This window comes from Nomia melanderi, unplaced genomic scaffold, assembly GCF_051020985.1.
Source record: "Nomia melanderi isolate GNS246 unplaced genomic scaffold, iyNomMela1 scaffold0260, whole genome shotgun sequence".
NCBI lineage: Eukaryota > Metazoa > Arthropoda > Insecta > Hymenoptera > Halictidae > Nomia > Nomia melanderi.
Window position 1 is genome coordinate 30,207 of NW_027475375.1, and position 4,794 is coordinate 35,000.

The 4,794-nt window shown below is 50.8% G+C and overlaps 1 non-coding gene across 1 annotated transcript; it reads left to right on the forward strand.

The window, feature by feature from the left end:
• The first annotated feature begins 4,336 nt into the window (after positions 1-4,336).
• Positions 4,337-4,491, forward strand: LOC143175936 (5.8S ribosomal RNA). Its single transcript, XR_013000570.1, has one exon. It is a non-coding gene; the product is annotated as a 5.8S ribosomal RNA (ribosomal RNA).
• Positions 4,492-4,794: the final 303 nt, after the last annotated feature.

A 4,794-nucleotide genomic window follows, 5' to 3' on the forward strand; every position in this document is an offset into this window, starting at 1 on the left:
TCTGTACGGGGAGTAATAGAACGTTGAGTTGACTTATCGGGTCTTCGTTGGAATTACCGTCGCTGGCATTGTAAACTCCAGATGACCTTGTGATTCCTTCGTCGGGCACTGGTAAAGGGTGGCGATGATGCGTTCTATAATAGAAATACCCGTCGTAGCGTTTCTTCCGAGTCAACCCGCTCACGAAACTCTCTCTCGTCGTGGAATCCCCGCGTCGGAGAGTAAAACGCGAATTCATACTATGAAAACTTACGTCTCTCGACGATGGGACGATCCACGCGAAGAGTTGTTTACGTGCACGCGTATGGTGCGATTGCGTCGATTCGCTTTTCTGTACGGGGAGAAATAGAACGTTGAGTTGACTTATCGGGTCTTCGTTGGAATTACCGTCGCTGGCATTGTAAACTCCAGATGACCTTGTGATTCCTTCGTCGGGCACTGGTAAAGGGTGGCGATGATGCGTTCTATAATAGAAATACCCGTCGTAGCGTTTCTTCCGAGTCAACCCGCTCACGAAACTCTCTCTCGTCGTGGAATCCCCGCGTCGGAGAGTAAAACGCGAATTCATACTATGAAAACTTACGTCTCTCGACGATGGGACGATCCACGCGAAGAGTTGTTTACGTGCACGCGTATGGTGCGATTGCGTCGATTCGCTTTTCTGTACGGGGAGAAATAGAACGTTGAGTTGACTTATCGGGTCTTCGTTGGAATTACCGTCGCTGGCATTGTAAACTCCAGATGACCTTGTGATTCCTTCGTCGGGCACTGGTAAAGGGTGGCGATGATGCGTTCTATAATAGAAATACCCGTCGTAGCGTTTCTTCCGAGTCAACCCGCTCACGAAACTCTCTCTCGTCGTGGAATCCCCGCGTCGGAGGGTAAAACGCGATATATAATAGTATATGCCAGTGGTTCGCGCGCGTCGTCTCTGAGATACGCGGTCGACAGAGTTCCGAAAACACGTGATGTGCCACGATTTCCGTGCGTCTTACATCTTTCGACGATGGGACGATCCACGCGAAGAGAACGTTCGTGCTTGCGTGAGGTGCAACAGCGTCGATTCGCTTTTCTGTACGGGGAGAAATAGAACGTTGAGTTGACTTATCGGGTCTTCGTTGGAATTACCGTCGCTGGCATTGTAAACTCCAGATGACCTTGTGATTCCTTCGTCGGGCACTGGTAAAGGGTGGCGATGATTCGTTCTATAATAGTAATACCCGTCGTAGCGTTTCGACCGATGTCACCCGCCACGAATGTCTCTCTCGACGTGGAAACCCCGCGCCGAAGAGTAAACGCGAAGGCTTACCATACGAAAGAAAACGGTATTATACGCCTGTGGTATGTGCGTCTCGGCTCTGTGATACGCGATCGGCAGAGTTACAAAAAAACGTTGATGGGCCACGATTTCCGTGCGTCTTACATCTTTCGACGATGGGACGATCCACGCGAAGAGTAGTTACGTGCTCGCGCGAGGTGCGATAGCGTCGATTCGCTTTTCTGTACGGGGAGAAATAGAACGATGAGTTGACTTATCGGGTCTTCGTTGGAATTACCGTCGCTGGCATTGTAAACTCCAGATGACCTTGTGATTCCTTCGTCGGGCACTGGTAAAGGGTGGCGATGATTCGTTCTATAATAGAAATACCCGTCGTAGCGATTCGGCCGAGACACCCGCCACGAAACTCTCTCTCGTCGTGGAATCCCCATGTCGGAGAGTAAAACGCGAAGGCTAACTATATAAGAAACATATAGTATTATTTATGCCTGTGGTTCTCCGTTTGTCCTACTCTCAGATACGCGACTCGGAGAGTTACGAATAATCGTGATGGACCACGATTTCTGTACGTCTTACATCTTTCGACGATGGGACGATCCACGCGAAGAGATCATTCCTGCTTGCGTGAGGTGCGATAGCGCCGATTCGCTTTTCTGTACGGGGAGAAATAGAACGATGAGTTGACTTATCGGGTCTTCGTTGGAATTACCGTCGCTGGCATTGTAAACTCCAGATGACCTTGTGATTCCTTCGTCGGGCACTGGTAAAGGGTGGCGATGATTCGTTCTATAATAGAAATACCCGTCGTAGCGATTCGGCCGTGTCACCCGCCACGAAAATCTCTCTCGTCGTGGAATCCCCGCGTCGTAGAGTAAACGCGAAGGCTTGCTATAGAAGACTATAGTTTATACGCCTGTGGTTCACCGGTTGCCTGCTCTCCGGGGTACGCGATCGCGCAGGAGTTACGGAAGAACTTGATGGGCCACGATCTCCAAGCGGCTATATCTTTCGACGATGGGACGATTCACGCGAAGAGAACGTTCGTGCATGCGTGAGGTGCGATAGCGTTGATTCGCTTGTCTGTACGGGGAGAAATAGAACGATGAGTTGACTTATCGGGTCTTCGTTGGAATTACCGTCGCTGGCATTGTAAACTCCAGATGACCTTGTGATTCCTTCGTCGGGCACTGGTAAAGGGTGGCGATGATTCGTTCTATAATAGAAATACCCGTCGTAGCGTTTCGACCGATGTCACCCGCCACGAAATTCTCTCTCGTCGTGGAATCCCCGCGTCGGAGAGTAACCGCCGAAGGCTTGCTATAGAAGACTATAGTTTATACGCCTGTGGTTCACCGGTTGCCGGCTCTCCGGGGCACGCGATCGCGCGAAGGTTACGGAGGGACGTGAAGCGCCCGAGCAATGAAACGTCCGCAGGAGGAAACGAGCAACCGCCGAACATTGTTTCGCGACGTTTCCATAATGTATTGTCGTTTCGCTCGCATCCCGCTTCTTTCCCCTAGTTTCCTCGACGCGTAGTTTCGCAGCCTTAGTGGACGAATCATTCTCGATTCGAGGAAAGATATGCAGTGGGGCGTGCAATGAGCCCGCCAGAGACCACGATCTCCAATGCGTCTTTACATCTTTCGACGATGGGATGATCCACGCGAAGAGAACGTTCGTGCTTGCGCGAGGTGCGTTAGCGTCGATTCGCTTTTCTGTACGGGGAGAAATAGAACGATGAGTTGACTTATCGGGTCTTCGTTGGAATTACCGTCGCTGGCATTGTAAACTCCAGATGACCTTGTGATTCCTTCGTCGGGCACTGGTAAAGGGTGGCGATGATTCGTTCTATAATAGAAATACCCGTCGTAGCGATTCGGCCGAGTCACCCGCCACGAAACTGTCTCTCTTTCGTCGTGGAAACCCCGCGTCGGAGAGTAAAACGCGCGAAGGCTGTGACTGTAACATATATATATACAGTATACAATGCCTGTGGTTTTTGCGCGTGTCGGCTCTTCGGTATACGCGATCGGCCAGAGTTACGGAGGGACGGTGAAGCGCACGAGAAATTGAAACGGCCGCACGATTGGAACCGAGCAACCGTCGAACATTGTTTCGCGACGTTTCCATAATGCGTTTTCGTTTCGCTCGCATACCGCTTCTTTTCCCCTAGTCTCTGAGACGCGTTTTCGAGCCGTTCTTCTACTATCGATTCTCGTAGAGAGAAGGGACCGGGTAGTCTGGAAGTGGAACCCGCATCTTGCGTGTACCGTACACGGAATTGAGAGGACCGGCCGTGAAGCTCGTTTTAAAGCCGTGCGTCTGACACCCAACTCTTGCGCGCCAATTTCGCGGCAAGAGATAATATGGGACGAATGACCGGCAAAGAGCCAGCTGTGAAGTCTGTTTTTTTAATCGAATCCGTGGACGTGTGTATGCCGTAGCGTCGCTCGTCGTGTTCGTTCATGGTCGTTCCGAGAGAAAGAACGAAAGCGGTAACGAAGGGACCGGCCGTGAAGCTCGTTTTAAAGCCGCGCGTCTGACACCCAACTCTTGCGCGCCAATTTCGCGGCAAGAGATAACATGGGACGAATGACCGGCAAAGAGCCAGCTGTGAAGTCTTTTTTCATTATTTGCTTTCAATCGATCGATCGGTACGATTCGTGCAACGTTTCGCGCGATGCGACGCGAAAACATGCGCGCAACAATAGATGCGTCTGATCGGAAGAACGCGAGGGTCGACTGCACGCGATGGATTCAGTATCGGGTAGGATACAAAATATATCCCCGTCGTTTCCACGCGTGCGAGTCTTCTGCGTCTTTCGCGGGTTTTTGAATGCACTATACGCCCGGAACGTCGAGAAATATATACATATTACTTGAACGTTTTTCGTCTCGAAAGGCTTCGGTGTCGTCTCCAAGGCGACGCCTGAATCTCCTTCGCGCGCTGGTCGGAGATTCAGGTATCAACTTTTATCTTCTCTTTGAAAGAAGAGAGATATTAGGTCGAACAAATGAGAATAAAATTATATATGTGAAATATAAAATTTATACGATTACCCTGAACGGTGGATCACTTGGCTCGTGGGTCGATGAAGAACGCAGCTAATTGCGCGTCAACGTGTGAACTGCAGGACACATGAACATCGACATTTCGAACGCACATTGCGGTCCACGGATACAATTCCTGGACCACGCCTGGCTGAGGGTCGTTTACGTACCATACACTGCTTGCGTAGCTCTGTCAAATCCCCGCCGTCGTTCACCTCTTCGGATCGAACGTTTTTTTACCGAAGGGCGCAAAGAACGTTTCTGAGTCGGGTTAAGAGAAGGATGCTACGTACGAGCGAACGATGGGTGTCTCGTCGGCGTTTGTCGCGGACACGCGAAAATTCTGTGAATTTCACGGACAGTGTACGTTCTAGTTGTTGCAAAACGATCGGAATCGTTTGTATGGACTCGCGTGAGTGTTCGCGGCGTCGTGCGTCGTTCAATTACGACCGCCCGCGGATACC